This window comes from Gossypium hirsutum, chromosome A11 (assembly GCF_007990345.1).
Source record: "Gossypium hirsutum isolate 1008001.06 chromosome A11, Gossypium_hirsutum_v2.1, whole genome shotgun sequence".
Lineage (NCBI taxonomy): Eukaryota > Viridiplantae > Streptophyta > Magnoliopsida > Malvales > Malvaceae > Gossypium > Gossypium hirsutum.
Genome location: NC_053434.1, coordinates 62,806,493 through 62,824,392, shown reverse-complemented (window position 1 = coordinate 62,824,392; position 17,900 = coordinate 62,806,493).

Below are 17,900 nucleotides of genomic sequence, written 5' to 3'. Positions count from 1 at the left end.
CATACATGGGCACTTAAACGTCCATAAACATGTTATGATCATGTCAATTTCTCATGCAATAGATATCATAGATTTTACTCACATCTTTACCACATTCATACCATAATCATTATAAACTCATCACATAAGACCATAGCACATGCATGCATATATAAATAGGTTTACAACCTCAGTAGCTAATGTAAACCAATACATTTGGCTAAAACAAATGTCACACACTCAAATATTTAAACTCCTATACATTCCATAGACTCAAGGTACTTGAAATCACTTACACCAATGGCGATAGCTTGAGAGTATTACAATATCTCCGACGAACTCCAACCCGAGCTAATCTGGCAACACTAGAGAACATGGAAAGGGAAGGGGGTAAGCTTTATGCTTAGTAAGTTCATATGAAAACAATAAGCAACTCATTAACATGCTTTTTATCAATGTTCCCAACCTATTCTCAAGTTCATGATAAGTTGTCTTCTTATACAACAGTCAATAAAATATTTATATCTAGAGCTACAAAACTCCAAATTAAGTTCTATTAATTTTCCTTAAAACTAGACTCATGTACTTTCTACCATACAATTTTTAGAATTTTTGGCTTAGCCAAATAGTACAGTTTATTCCTTAAAGTTTCCACTGATTCACTGTTTGATAATTCTGACCCTTCTGAACTAAAATTTAATTATCTCATAGCACAGTACTTGAACAATGTTCCCGTCTTTCTCTTGAAAATAGACTCATTAAGGATTATAAAAATATAAATTATAACTCATAATTTTTTTTTACAATTTATAATGATTTTCTCAAATCAGAACAGAGGATTTCGAAATTGTTCTGACTATGTCTCACACAACTTCAAATATCTCGTTATAGGAAATTCTTTTGCTTACACGGTTTCTTTTATAAGAAACTAGACTCAATAAGATTTAATTATATATTTTATTCAGCCTCTAACTCATTTTCCACTATTTTTAGTGTATTTTCAAAGTTACACTACAGTAGTAGCCAAAAACTGTCAAGGCTAATTTACTCATTCACAATTATTGTTCATGAAATTAATACCACATCATTTCATTCATCATGGTAAGAACACATAGCTATATATCAAAAGCATGGACCCATAATCTCAATTTCATCAAGTATCAAAGACTTATTCCAAATCATGCCATTTTCATAGTATTCACCAAATACTATATACATCATAGATTATCACATATGAAGGAATTACTCATAAGTTTAGTGTACATACTTGTACAACTTGTAACTTAACTCAAGTACATACTCACCAATGAATTACCTCATTGGGACCATTATCAACTCTTTCCTTGGATTTCCCGTTGAACACTTGGAATACGAATGGATACAAGGAAGATTCCACATAAGTGCTATATACGCAGCTAGATCACTCAATAGCGCATAATACAAGTAGCCAAGGCTGCCTCATAACATGTAACACATCCATAACGAACTCAAACCAATCAACAAGCTCGGATGCTCACATCCATAAAGAACTCGGAGCACTCAACAAGTTCAGATTTATAATTTCCTTGTGATATGTCACTTGTACCCTAGACTATTCCTAAGGTTCAAACGGGATTTTCCTTTCTCATACTTTGTATCTCTATCATACTTACTCATAATGGCATCTCACCATGTTCATAACACATTCATACTTTCATGGAAATAATTGACATTTAAGGCATGTATCATCAAACACATCACATGGTAACAATAAAGCATTTAATTTCACATATTTTGTATACCATATTTCATGAATCGTCATTTTCTTACATTTCATATAATATTCTCCATGTCATAATTCCACACATTAAACAACATTCCATCAACCTTTCCAATATGTTAAATCATATAACATATGCAATATTAACAAGGAATGTAATTCAAACATAACTTTGCATTATTATTATCATATGAACTTACCTTGACCCCAAATTGGTAAAAGAGGCCTAAACATCAATTTCTCATTTTTCCTCGTTCTAAGCTCGAATCTCGTTTTTCATCATCTATAACATCACATTTAACTTATTAAAACAATATACTAATCAAATTAGTTCAATTACACATTTTGGAAAAAATTTTGATTTTGCCCCTATGCTTTGCCAAAATTACCAAATTGCCCCTAGGCTCTTAAAATGATTTTTATTTAATTTCTTTACTCCTTAAGCCTAGATGAACCATTTTCATAACTATAGCAACTCATAATTTCAACTACTTCACACATTTACACTTGTTTTACAATTTTGCAAAATACCCCATTTTAGGTGTTTTCATGCAAACTTCTTTCACAAAAGTTGTTTATAACACTACCAAGACTCATATTCTTCCATAAAAACTCAGAAAACAACACATATGCTTTCATGGAAAAACCCTAGACTCTTAATCACTTTGCAAAATAGTCCCCTCTTTTGAAAGCTCATGCTTTAGGGGTTCCAAAAATGTAAAAATTATCAAGAAAAGGCATTAAAAACACTTACATACTAGGAAAATATGTTGCTGAAATTTTACAGCTCTCAAACCCCCATGTTGCAGCCATTCTCGATGAAAGAGAAGAAGAAAAATGAAAGAAAATGACAACTTTTTTTTTGCTTTATCTTATTACCAAAAAGTCACCTAATATCCCATAAATTTTGGCTTTTTGACTAATCTTGTCTCCCTTGATCGGCCATCACACTTTCAATGGTCTAATTTCACTTTAAAGACTCTCAATTTCAGATACAAAGCAATTTAACACCTTTAGGCATCAAAACACAACTTTTACCTTTTACGCGATTTAATCCTTTTTCGAAATTGGACTAGAAATAGCTAAAATTAATATACCAAAATTTTCATGCACCTTTATAAACATGCTATATCACATAAAATAACATCAAAATAATTTTATCCGGCCTCAGAATAGTGGTTTCAAAACCACTATTTTGACTAGGCCCAAAATCGGGTTGTTATAGCCACACTCTGGCCATCACACGGTCGTGTCTTTCGCACAGCCTGGCTTTTGTCGGTCACGCAGTCATGTCATCGCACATGGCCTACAACACGGCCTACCATACAATCGTGTGGCATCGATAGTAGGTTTTTTTGCGTTTTGGGTACACATATGATATTGATTCGATGAGAAACCACTATGAGCCTTTTAGAACCTAAAATTGACATTACCAAAGTTCGAATTAGCAACACTAATGAATTTCACACGAGGTTATTTCACAACCAAAACCTTACGCTCAACTAACAATGAAACTGCATACTTACCAGCAACGAAGTGGAACCCTTAACGCTCAAACCACTTCAGTAACACCCACAAATCCTTGCCTTTCCCCTAATGGAAAGTAACATAAAAACTCTCATTAAACAATAGCCATGAAACTTAAGATGGAAACCACACGAGACTTACCAAACGAACGAAGTAAAAAAGAATGCACATGAGAAGGCAAGTTTGGATAATTGAAAAAGGGAGAAAGAAGTAAAAATTTTGACAGAGGAGAAGAGGAAGGAATTGGTGTTAGAAAGTTTTTGCGAAAGAGAAAATTTCAAAAAAACAAAATAATTAAAATAAAAGATAATATTTCCTCCCTCCCCCCAAATCCCTAATATCTCTACCACCTCTCCACTATATTCCAACCAACACAGAATTCCTATTTGACCAAAACACTCTCGGCCAAATGAGCAAAAATAAATTCCCAAGCTCGCTCAAGGGTCCAAACACAGAACCCCTAGCAAACCCACACTCTACCTAACCACTAGACCAGCAGGCCCATTCTAATATGGTTTTACAAATAATTAAATATAAGCCCACAGAACAAAGATAGGGCTTAATTCCAAAAACATACAAAATTTGTTAAGGATAGGGTTTGAACTCAAGACCTCATACACACCCCTAGAACACTTAACTACTAAAGCAGATACACAATTGTGTCAAGATCTCACAGAAATAAAAATAGAAATTTTGAGGCATTACATTTCTCATTTGTCAAAACTTTGCCGAATACATCCAAAGATTCAATCACAATTCATACAATATTGAATCATTTAAAACATAAACATAACAATGCCTTATTTACATACGAACTTACCTCGGTACAAAAATAGTAGAATTGGACCGAATCGTCAAACACTTTGTTTTCCCCTGATCTAGGTCCGAACCTCATTTTTATTGATCTATAATAACAAATTTCACTCAAATACTCACATTATTCAATTTAGCCCAGAAATCATATTATGAAAAAATTACATTTTTACCCCTAATATTTCACATTTTTATAATTTAGTCCTAGACTCGTAAATTGAAATGTATTCCATTTCTTCAAAACCCAAGCCTAGCCAAACCATTTTCATACTTATACGAGCCCACATTTTCCACTTAATCACACTTTTACTACTTATTTTATAACTTTTACAAATAAGTCCTTTTTGACATTTTTACCGAAAATTACTTAGCAAAAGTTGTTTATCTTACAACTAACATACATTTTCTACCATTAGACATCAAAATACACATATATCTAAAATGGGTAAAATTTTAAACTTCATCTTTCTTTCAAATTAGTCCTTAAAATAGCTAGATTAGGTTACAAGGATCTCAAAAACATGAAAATCATTAAAAACGGGGCTAGAACAGACTTACAATCGAGCTTGGAAGCTTGAAAAACCGTAGCTATGTCTTCCTCTTGTAAATTTAGGCCAAGGGGGACTAAATTGATGAAGATGAAAACTTTTATTTAGTTATTTTGGCTTTATTTGACAAATGACTAAAATTCGCTTCATGCGTAACTTTAAAATTTCACCTAATCATGTCCATTTTTGTCCATCTAATTAAAAAATGGACTAATTACCATCTAAAGACCTTTAATTTAAACTTTCATAACAATTAGACACCTTATAGCAATTAGACACATTTTGCACCTATTGCAATTTAGTCATTTTAACTAAATTGAATGCCCAATCGATAAAATTTTCAAAAGAAAATTTCACGAAACAATTTAATGAAACTGTAGACCACAAAAATATAATAAAATAAATCTTTCTATGTCAGATTCGTGGTCCCAAAACCACTATTTTGATTTGGCCCTAAAAGGAGTTGTTATAACTCTCCCCACTTTAGGGATTTTTGTCCCCGAAAATCTTACCGAAAAAAGAGGTTTGAGTACTATTTTCTGATAGCTTCCTTAGGTTTCCACGTAGCTTCTTCGACCCCATGTCTTTTCCAAAAAAATTTCACTAGGGATATACTTTTATTTCTCAACAATTTAACTTCCCAGGCTAAAATCTTGATCGGTTCCTCACCATAAGTCATATCAGGTCGAATCTCAATCATTGTCGGAGAACTCATGTGTGAGGGATCAGAACGGTATCATTGTAACATCGACACATGAAACACATTCTGAATCCTTTCGAACTCTATAGGTAAAGCTAACCGATATGCCACTGGCCCTATTCTATTAGTAACCTTCTTCAAAGGAGATACTTTCTGAAATACCTTTTCACCAACTTGAAATTCAATTTCTTTCCTTTTCAAATCTGCGTACGACTTTTGTCGATTTGAAGCAGCTTTCGAGCAATCACAGATTACCTTCACTTTTTCTTTGGTTTCTCTAACCAAGTCAACCCCATGAATCTGTTTCTCACTAAGTTCTGTCCAATACAATGAAGGTCGACACTTGCGGCCATACAATGCTTCATACAATTCCATCTTTATACTCAACTGAAAACTGTTGTTATAAGAAAATTTGACCAATGGTAGATATTTCTCCCAACTACCTTCGAATTCTAGAACACAACATTGGAGCATATCTTCAAGAATCTGGATTACTCTTTCGGATTGACCGTCGATTTGCAGATGAAAACCGGTACTAAAATTTAACTTCATACCTAAAGCTTCTCGTAATTTCTTCCAAAATCTCAAAGTGAATCTCAAATTTCTATCCGAAATAATAGAAGGCACTCCGTGGAATCTAACAATTTCAGTAATGTACAATTCAGCTAGCTTATGAAGTGAATAGTCAGTACGTACCGGTATAAAATGAGCTGATTTTGTCAATCTATCAACAACAGACCAGACGTCATCTTTCTTTTTCAGAGTCAAAGGCAAACCCATTATGAAGTCCATCATAATCCTATCCCAATTCCATTTGGGTAGCATCACAGGCTGAAGTAAACCCGAAAGCACTTGGTTCTCGGCTTTTACTTGTTGACAAATGAAACATTTCGATAAAAATTCAGAGATATCTCATTTCATACCTGACCACCAATACAATTTCTTCAAATCATTATACATTTTCATACTACTCGGATGAAATGATAAACAACCACTGTGTGCCTCGTGTAAAATTTTATGAATAAGTTCATCATTCTTCGGTACACATACTCTATCTCAGAACATCAAACAATCATCTGAACGATTGAAAAGTCTAAATCACTGCCCGATTCACACTGAGCTCTTTTAGCTTGCAATTCACTATCGTTTTTCTAAGCTTCACAAATTTGCTGAAGAAATATCAATCTAGCTCTCAACTCTGCCAAAATTGCACCGTCATTAGAAAAAGTAAATCTTGTACTCATAGTTCTCAAAGCAAACAAGGACTTCCTGCTCAAAGCATCTGCGGCTACATTTGCCTTTCCCGGATGGTAGTCAATCACTAGTTCATAATCCTTCAGAAACTCGAGCCATCTCCTTTGTCGCAAGTTCAAATCTTCCTGAGTCATTAGGTATTTTAAACTACTATGATCAGTAAAGATATGGCATTTCTCACCGTACATGTGACAGCCCAAAATTGACCCTAGTCGGGAAGTGGTTTCGGGACCGCTAAACCGAGTCACCGAAAGGTTTGAATGTGATGTTTATTGTCTAGAATATGTAATCATGAATGTGTGAAAATTTCAAGCTTCGATTTAGTCGATTGCATGTGAATTTAGTCAATAGGACTTATATGAGAAAATTTTAAAATGTGATAGGTCAATGCATGAGGACCTATTAATGCATGTGGAAGAAAAAGGGGACTTGCATGTCAAATTCCCCCTCCCTAATATGTAGTGGCCGGCCATGCTATGGGTGGAAACATGTCACCAACATGTTGTGTTAGTGATGTATGGTAAGGAAAATAAAATAATAAGCATGATAATTAAATAATGAAAGGAAGAGCGATAAAAAAAAAGAAAAAAATAATAATAATGGTCTCATGCATACACCCCATTGCCGTGAGCTAAAGGAAGGAAAAGAAAGGTTTTGGTCATCCTTTTTCAACCTCTTTTGACCGAAAATCCTAAGGAAGATGATTAGGAGGAAGTTTGGCCATGCATGTAACTAGATTGAGGTATGTTTAATGTTATTCTTTGAGATTCATGTATATTTTAAGTTGTAAGTTCAAAATCTACCTAGCCATGGTTCAAACTTTGTTAAATGATGGAGATGACATTCGGCCATGAATGTTACGTTCTTGGTTGGTATTTTGATGTCTTTGGTGATGAGGTAAGGAGATGGTTGACTTTGGGTGTTTAATAAAAGGGTTTGGATGTGAGAGTGTGTGAGAAGTAGAAATGAGGAGTCTTAGCAACTCCATGAAGGTTCGGCCATGGTAGTTTGAGGATTAGAGATTTTATTTCTTGTTAAAAATTTGATGAATCCTAGTGTGTGAAGTGTTTGAACCAACTAAGGATTAATAGATGCATGGGTACAAAGTAGGAAGAATCGGCTACTATGGTTGACACCAATGCCGAATGTAAAGATGTTATAGTAAATAATGTATGTGATTTGAGTTGATAATGTGAAAAAGGATAATTAGATGTATTATAAATGATATAAAGATTTTAGAAATTATTTTGGTTAGGTGTGTGTATGATCAAGTATATTCGGCAATATACTTAAAGTGAGTACTTGATATTATATGGGAGTATGTATATTCGGCCACATGAGTAAATATATATATGATGTTAAATTTGATTATGTATAATGGGCATTAAGATGTGGAACTTAAGAAACGTAGTCATATGTGGAATTACATGATGTTATAGTTGACATTGTACACACATACATCCATTCGGCCATCAACATGAGTAATTAGTGAGGATGGTTGCCGAATATACAAACATACATAAGCATGTGTAATTAAATTATGAATGTTTAACAAGATGGTTAAACTAGTGAATTATTGATTAAGCTCAAGGAGCTAAAGGAGGAGAATCAAGCAAAGGCAAAGAAAAGATCACTGAGTAGCCGAGTTGGAACCGTCTTACCCAACACAAGGTAAGTCATTAAGCATGTAGTTGGTATTATTTCAAATGGTCATAATGTTTATGTATTGATGCTGAATGGAATGAATAAATATACATATATATATATGCATGTACGTATGTGATGATGAAATTGTTGAATGAAAAGAAAAAAGGTAAGATATACTGAGTTGTTGATCTCGGCACTAAACGTGCGGGTATAACCATTTATGACCATGAGATTGGCGCTAAGTGCGCGGGATTAAATTGTACAGCACTAAGTGTGTGATTTAACTATGTTGCACTAAGTGTGCGAAATGAATATGATGCACTAAGTGTGCGAATTGACCATGCGGCACTAAGTGTGCGAGTTTGACTATGTAGCACTAAGTGTGCGATTTGATTACGTAGCATTAAGTGTGCGAGTTGATTATATAGCACTGAGTGTGCGGACTCAATATACATTCGTGAATCATTATGGACACTATGTGTGCGACACTATTGAGTCGATCGCGGACAGCGGATCGGGTAAGTGTCTTGAGTACATGGCTAATAGGTGCTATGCTTATACTTGGTGTTGAGCTCGGTAAGTTTGAACATATGTGACAAATATACTTGAAGTCACGTACATAAAATTTATCGTAGGATGGGTGAAAGGCCGTTTAGTCGTTTGATTGTAACGAAAATAAATTGATTTATGAAAATGCCTCAATGTCCTATTGATGAGTATATGGAATGTGAATGCATGAATTGATATGAAACTGAATCGATAGGTTGGAGGAACTATGGTATGGTTCGGTACGGATGGAGTAAATTGCCTCGTTCCATTTTGTTTCCTCTTGTGATAATGTTATTGATGGATGGTAGTGCATTGCTTATGACTTACTGAGTTATAAACTCACTCGGTGTTTCCTTGTCACCCATTATAGGTTGCTTGGACTCATCTATTTTTGCGGGGTCAGGCCGTCATCGAAGTCATCACACCGGATAGCAAGTTTTGGTACTTTCTTCTTAGTTGGCTTAGAAGAACATTTTGGCATGTATAAGCTATTACATTGTGTTTGAAATTTGGCATGTAAACTTTAAGCCATGCGAAAATGGCACGAATGTTCGATTGAGTTGGATCAAGGGTAGGCATGAAATGGACCTAGTTACTTTCGTAACAGATGCTGGCAGCAGCAGTGTCATGAGATTGAAAAATCACTAAAAATAGTAGGAGTGGAATTAATTGATGAATAAATTATGTAATCGAAGCTCGATGAGTCTGTTTTCATGAGGAAGTAACAAAAAGATCATATGGGCAGTATATTAAGAGATAATCAGATTTTTGTGGGACAGGGCCAGAACGGTTTCTGGATTCCCTGCTCCGACTTTGGAAATTCATTATAAATTAACCAGAGATAATTAGGGGTCGTCCCATATATGTACAGATTCCTCTCTGAGTCTAGTTTTCATAGAAACAAACGGCATCAGTATTGAAGCCCCGTGCAGGGAGATATCCAAGTCGTAATGGGCAAAGGTCAGTGTAGTCGACCCCTGCAACATGGGAGACTTTGACTAATAAACTGTACTAATTGACCCGACCAAAAATTCTAGAAAAAAATAAAAAGATGGGAACATGAGTCTAGTTTCTGGGAAAAATCACGAAACTGATTTTCGAGTTACGAAACTCAAGATATGATTTTTAAAACGACTAGTACACAGATTGGGCAGTGTCTGGAAAAATAAATTTTATAAGGGGTTAAAGTCAGTTAACACCTCGTGTTCGACTCCGGTGTCGGTTTCGGGTTCGGGGTGTTACATTTGATTGGTATCAGAGCTATGGTTTAGTCGGTTCTAGGACTACCATAGCGCGTATGAGTCTAGCTATACATGCCGAATGTTAATGTTTAAATGTGTGATGACTTCTGACGGTTGAAATGTTTTTGTTTTGATTAGTAAATGGACCCCGGTGAAGAAAGAACCCTAGCGGATGACGTTGAGAGCGTAGCGGCTGCTCCTGCACAAGGGACGCCGCCTGTTGAACCTCAGTCATCTGCGAATAATCAAGGTGAGGGGGCTAAACAAGCCTTCTTTACCATGATGAATGAGTGGGTCGCGCAATATGCCCGAACCAACCCGGCTGTCCAACAATTCCCAAATTTGAATAATCCACCCCAAGAGCCTGTAATGCCATCAGTCGCTGATCCTGTGAGGCTGAGTAAGCCACCTGTAGACTTGATTAGGAAGGGTGGGGCCGAGGAGTTCAAGGCCATAGTAACTGATGATGCCGAAAGGGCCGAGTTCTGGCTTGATAACACCATTCGGGTGTTCGATGAATTGTCATGCACACCCGATGAATGTCTAAAATGTGCTGTATCTTTGTTACGAGACTCAGCCTACTATTGGTGGAGGACCTTGATTTCCATAGTCCCGAACGAGCGAGTAACTTGGGACTTCTTTCAAACGGAATTTCGAAAGAAATTTATTAGCCAACGGTTCATTGATCAGAAGCGTAAGGAGTTCTTGGAACTCAAGCAAGGCCGTATGACTGTATTTGAATACGAACATGAATTCGTAAGACTCAGTAGGTATGCCCGGGAGTGTGTAGCTGATGAGGTTGCTATGTGCAAAAGATTCGAGGAAGGATTGAATGAAGATTTAAAGCTACTAATGGGTATTTTGGAAATAAAAGAATTCGTAACACTAGTCGAACGAGCCTGCAAGGCGGAAGAACTTGGAAAGGAGAAGAGGAAGGCTGAATTTGAAGCTAGAGATTATCGTAAAAGATCGACGGGTAAAGCTCCGTTCTCAGCTGTAAAGAAGTTCAGGGAGGACATTAATAAGTCGAGGGCGACTGCGGGAATTTCCATCAGGGCAAGACCATCGATGGGCTCCCGAGCTACTTCGGTAGCTAGTGTGGGCAATAATCGTCACGAGAAACCTGAATGTCCCCAATGTGGAAGACGACACCTAGGTGAACGTTGGGGCAAGTCTACTAGCAGGGCCTGTTATGGATGCGGTTCGAAGGACCACTTCATTAGAGATTGCACGGAGCTGGATGAGAAGAATAAGATTCAAGGTGCAAGACCTAGTGGAGTGACATCTAGAGGTAGACCACCGAGAATTTTAGGAGGCAGGGGTGGTAGTCAGAGGGGGGCCTCTGATACGGCCGATCGAGCCGAGAACCGTACTCCTGCTAGAGCATATGCCATTCGCGCACGAGAGGAGGCATCCTCCCCCGACGTCATCACTGGTACCTTCACTCCCTTTGATACTAATGTGATTGCATTGATTGACCCTGGTTCTACTCATTCATATGTATGCGAAACCTTAGCAACCAGTAAGACTCTACCTGTTGAGTCTACTGAGCTCGTAATTCGAGTATCAAACCCTTTGGGTCAATGCGTACTTGTTGATAAAGTGTGTAAGAGATGCCCTCTAATAATCCGAGAATCCTGTTTTCCGGCCGATTTGATGCTTTTGCCGTTCGACGAGTTTGATGTTATTCTTGGTTTGGATTGGTTAACCGTGCATGATGTGGTTGTGAATTGCAAAAGCAAGACTATCGATTTGAGGTGCGCAAATAACGAAATAATCCGAGTTGAGTCTGCGGACTTAAGGGGGTTGCCAGCTGTAATATCAGCAATGTTGGCCCAGAAATATGTAAGGAAAGGGTGCGAAGCATACCTCGCGTATGTACTTGATGACAAGGAGTTAGAAAAGAAACCCGAATCGGTACCGGTGGTTTGTGAATACCCGGATGTTTTTCCTGAAGAGTTACCGGGTTTGCCACCTGTTCGGGAGGTAGAGTTTGGTATTGAGCTTGTACCTGGAACTACGCCAATTTCGATCGCTCCGTATCGTATGGCACTAACCGAGTTAAAAGAGTTGAAAGCTCAGTTACAAGAATTGACGGATAGAGGTTTCGCTCGACCGAGTTTCTCACCTTGGGGTGCACCAGTATTGTTCGTGAAAAAGAAGGACGGAACCATGAGGTTGTGCATTGACTATCGTCAACTGAATAAAGTGACGATAAAGAATAAGTATCCGTTACCGCGTATTGATGATCTGTTCGATCAATTAAAGGGAGCATCGGTGTTTTTAAAGATAGATTTGAGATAGGGTTATTATCAGTTGCGGATTCGAGATTCGGACGTACCCAAAACTGCTTTCAGAACGAGGTACGGTCACTACGAGTTCTTAGTGATGCCGTTTGGGCTCACTAATGCCCCTGCGGTGTTTATGGATTTGATGAATCGGATCTTCAGGCCGTATTTGGATCGGTTCGTAGTTGTGTTTATTGATGACATCTTGGTCTATTCAAGAGATGAGACCGAACATGCTGAGCATCTGAGGCTAGTGTTGCAAATTTTGCGGGATAAGCAGTTATATGCTAAGTTCAGTAAGTGTGAGTTCTGGTTAAGAGAGGTTAGCTTCTTGGGTCATGTGGTATCCGCATCGGGTATTCGAGTTGACCCGAGCAAAATTTCAGCCATACTTAACTGGAAGCCTCCGAGAAATGTTACCGAAGTCCGGAGCTTTCTAGGGCTTGCCGGTTATTACCGACGATTTGTCAAAGGTTTCTCGATGATAGCCACACCAATGACGAAGCTACTTCAAAAGGATGTTAAGTTCGAATGGACGGAGAAATGTCAGAAAAGCTTCGATCAACTGAAAACTCATTTGACTGAAGCTCCAATTTTGGTGCAACCCGAATCGGGTAAAGAGTTTGTCATTTATAGTGACGCATCCCTACTTGGGTTGGGTTGTGTATTAATGCAAGAAGGTCAAGTTGTGGCCTATGCGTCGAGACAATTGAAGCCACACGAGAGAAATTATCCGACCCATGATCTCGAACTAGCCGCCATTGTGTTTGCATTGAAAATATGGCGACATTATTTGTTTGGTGAGAAGTGCCATGTGTTTTCGGATCACAAAAGTCTCAAATATTTGATGACTCAACGAGACTTGAATCTGCGACAAAGACGTTGGCTTGAGTTGTTGAAAGATTACGAGCTTGTCATTGATTACCACCCGGGAAAGGCTAATGTGGTTGCGGACGCCTTAAGCCGGAAATCACTGTTTGCTTTGCGAGCGATGAATGTACACTTGTCTGTTCTACCTGACAATGTGTTAGTAGCTGAATTAAAAGCCAAACCATTATTGACTCATCAAATTCGTGAAGCTCAGAAAGTCGATGATGAATTGGTTACAAAACGAGCTGAGTGTGTTCCGAACAAGGAATCGGAGTTTCAGATTGATGATGATGGTTGTTTGAGGTTTAGAAGTCGTTTGTGTTCCAAGGAATTCGGAACTCATTCCGATGATTCTGAACGAAGCCCATTGTAGCCGAATGTCAATTCACCCGGGGAGCACGAAAATGTACAACGACTTGAAACGTCGGTTTTGGTGGCATGGTATGAAACGAGACATCTCCGACTTTGTTTTGAGATGTTTAATATGTCAACAAGTGAAAGCGGAACATCAAGTGCCTTCAGGGTTACTTCAGCCGATCATGATACCCGAGTGGAAATGGGACCGAGTCACAATGGACTTTGTGTCCGGACTGCCATTGTCCGCAAGTAAGAAGGATGCGATTTGGGTTGTTGTTGATAGGCTGACTAAGTCGGCTCACTTTATCCCGTGCGTACGGATCTTTCATTGGATAAACTAGCCGAATTGTATGTCTCTCAGATTGTGAGATTACATGGAGTACCTATTTCTATCGTGTCAGATAGAGATCCGAGATTCACCTCACGATTTGGAAGAAATTGCAAGAAGCTTTGGGTACCAAGCTGCATTTTAGCACCGCTTTTCACCCCCAAACCGATGGTCATCCGAGCGGATAATTCAGATACTTGAGGATATGTTGAGATGTTGCATCCTCGAGTTCAGTAGTTCATGGGAACGGTATTTACCTTTGATTGAATTCGCTTACAACAATAGTTTTCAATCAAGTATTAAGATGGCACCTTATGAGGCTTTGTACGGTCGTAAATGCCGTACGCCATTGTTTTGGACCGAGCTTGGTGAAAGTAAAATTTTTGGAGTTGATTTGATTAAAGATGCCGAACAAAAAGTAAAGGTAATCCGCGAAAGTCTGAAGGTAGCCACAGATCGTCAAAAATCGTATGCGGATTTAAAACGAAAGGACATTGAATATTAGGTGGGAGATAAAGTGTTTCTTAAAGTGTCACCTTGGAAGAAGGTACTCAGATTTGGCCGTAAAGGCAAGTTGAGCCCGAGATTCATTGGGCCGTACGAAATTTCCGAACGAGTGGGGCCGGTTGCATATAGATTGATTTTGCCCCCTGAACTTGAAAGGATGCACGATTTCTTCCATGTTTCAATGCTTCGACGTTATAGATCCGATCCGTCACATGTGATTAATCCCTCAGAAGTTGAAATTCAATCTGACTTGAGCTATGAAGAAGAACCGATTCGTATCCTAGCTCGTGAAGTGAAAGAGTTGCGAAATAAAAGGGTTCCGTTGGTTAAGGTGTTGTGGCTCAAACACGGGATCGAGAAAGCAACCTGGGAACCCGAGAGCTCGATGAAAGAACGATATCCAAACCTATTTACCGGTAAGATTTTCGAGGACGAAAATTTCTTAAGTGAGAGAGAGTTGTGACAGCCCAAATTGACCCTAGTCGGGAAGTGGTTTCGGGACCGCTAAACCGAGTCACCGAAAGGTTTGAATGTGATGTTTATTGTCTAGAATATGTAATCATGAATGTGTGAAAATTTCAAGCTTCGATTTAGTCGATTGCATGTGAATTTAGTCAATAGGACTTATATGAGAAAATTTTAAAATGTGATAGGTCAATGCATGATGACCTATTAGTGCATGTGGAAGAAAAAGGGGACTTGCATGTCAAATTCCCCCTCCCTAATATGTAGTGGCCGGCCATGCTATGGGTGGAAACATGTCACCAACATGTTGTGTTAGTGATGTATGGTAAGGAAAATAAAATAATAAGCATGATAATTAAATAATGAAAGGAAGGGTGATGAAAAAAAAAAGAAAAAAAAATAATAATGGTCTCATGCATACACCCCATTGCCGTGAGCTAAAGGAAGGAAAAGAAAGGTTTTATTCATCCTTTTTCAACCTCTTTTGACCGAAAATCCTAAGGAAGAGGATTAGGAGGAAGTTTGGCCATGCATGTAACTAGATTGAGGTATGTTTAATGTTATTCTTTGAGATTCATGTATATTTTAAGTTGTAAGTTCAAAATCTACCTAGCCATGGTTCAAACTTTGTTAAATGATGGAGATGACATTCGGCCATGAATGTTACGTTCTTGGTTGGTATTTTGATGTCTTTGGTGATGAGGTAAGGAGATGGTTGACTTTGGGTGTTTAATAAAAGGGTTGGATGTGAGAGTGTGTGAGAAGCAGAAATGAGGAGTCTTAGCAACTCCATGAAGGTTCGGCCATGGTAGTTTGAGGATTAGAGATTTTATTTCTTGTTAAAAATTGATGAATCCTAGTGTGTGAAGTGTTTGAACCAACTAAGGATTAATAGATGCATGGGTACAAAGTAGGAAGAATCGGCTACTATGGTTGACACCAATGCGAATGTAAAAGATGTTATAGTAAATAATGTATGTGATTTGAGTTGATAATGTGAAAAAGGATAATTAGATGTATTATAATGATATAAAGATTTTAGAAATTATTTTGGTTAGGTGTGTGTATGATCAAGTATATTCGGCAATATACTTAAAGTGAGTACTTGATATTATATGGGAGTATGTATATTCGGCCACATGAGTAAATATATATATGATGTTAAATTTGATTATGTATAATGGGCATTAAGATGTGGAACTTAAGAAATGTAGTCATATGTGGAATTACATGATGTTATAGTTGAGATTGTACACACATACATCCATTCGGCCATCAACATGAGTAATTAGTGAGGATGGTTGCCGAATATACAAACATACATAAGCATGTGTAATTAAATTATGAATGTTTAACAAGATGGTTAAACTAGTGAATTATTGATTAAGCTCAAGGAGCTAAAGGAGGAGAATCAAGCAAAGGCAAAGAAAAGATCACTGAGTAGCCGAGTTGGAACCGTCTTACCCAAACAAGGTAAGTCATTAAGCATGTAGTTGGTATTATTTCAAATGGTCATAATGTTTATGTATTGATGCTGAATGGAATGAATAAATATACATATATATATGCATGTACGTATGTGATGATGAAATTGTTGAATGAAAAGAAAAGAGGTAAGATGTACTGAGTTGTTGATCTCGGCACTAAACGTGCGGATAACCATTTATGACCATGAGATTGGCGCTAAGTGCGCGGGATTAAATTGTACAGCACTAAGTGTGCGATTTAACTATGTTGCACTAAGTGTGCGAAATGAATATGATGCACTAAGTGTGCGAATTGACCATGCGGCACTAAGTGTGCGAGTTTGACTATGTAGCACTAAGTGTGCGATTTGATTACGTAGCATTAAGTGTGCGAGTTGATTATATAGCACTGAGTGTGCGGACTCAATATACATTCGTGAATCATTATGGACACTATGTGTGCGACACTATTGAGTCGATCGCGGACAGCGGATCGGGTAAATGTCTTGAGTACATGGCTAATAGGTGCTATGCTTATACTTGGTGTTGAGCTCGGTAAGTTTGAACCTATGTGACAAATATACTTGAATTCACGTACATAAAATTTATCGTAGGATGGGTGAAAGGCCGTTTAGTCGTTTGATTGTAACGAAAATAAATTGATTTATGAAAATGCCTCAATGTCCTATTGATGAGTATATGGAATGTGAATGCATGAATTGATATGAAACTGAATCGATAGGTTGGAGGAACTATGGTATGGTTCGGTACGGATGGAGTAAATTGTCTCGTTCCATTTTGTTTCCTCTTGTGATAATGTTATTGATGGATGGTAGTGCATTGCTTATGACTTACTGAGTTATAACTCACTCGGTGTTTCCTTGTCACCCATTATAGGTTGTTGGACTCATCTATTTTTGCGGGGTCAGGCCGTCATCGAAGTCATCACACCGGATGCAAGTTTGGTACTTTCTTCTTAGTTGGCTTAGGAACATTTTGCATGTATAAGCTATTACGTTGTGTTTGAACTTTGGCATGTAACTTCAGCCATGCAAAAGAGAATGTTCATGAGTGGATCAAGGGTACATAATGGACTATATTCATAACAATCTGCGCAGCGTGTATGAGATTAAAATCACTAAAATGTAGGAGGGAATAATGATGATAATTATGTAACGAAGTCGATGATTTTATGAAGTAAAAAAGATATGGGCAATTTAGAGATATCAGATTTTTGTGGGACGGGCCAGAACGGTTTCTAGATTCCCTGCTCCGACTTTGGAAATTCATTATAAAATTAACCAGAGATAATTAGGGGTCGTACCATATATGTACAGATTCCTCTCTGAGTCTAGTTTCATAGAAACAAACGGCATCATTATTGAAGCCCCGTGTTAGGGAGATATCCAAGTCGTAATGGGAAAAGTCCAGTGTAGTCTACCCCTGCCAACATGGGAGACTTTGACTATATAAACTGTAACTAATTGGCCAGACCAAAAATTCTAGAAAAAATACATTAGATGGGCACATGAGTCTAGTTTGCCTGGGAAAAATCACCGAAACTGATTTTCGAGTTACGAAACTCAAGATATGATTTTAAAA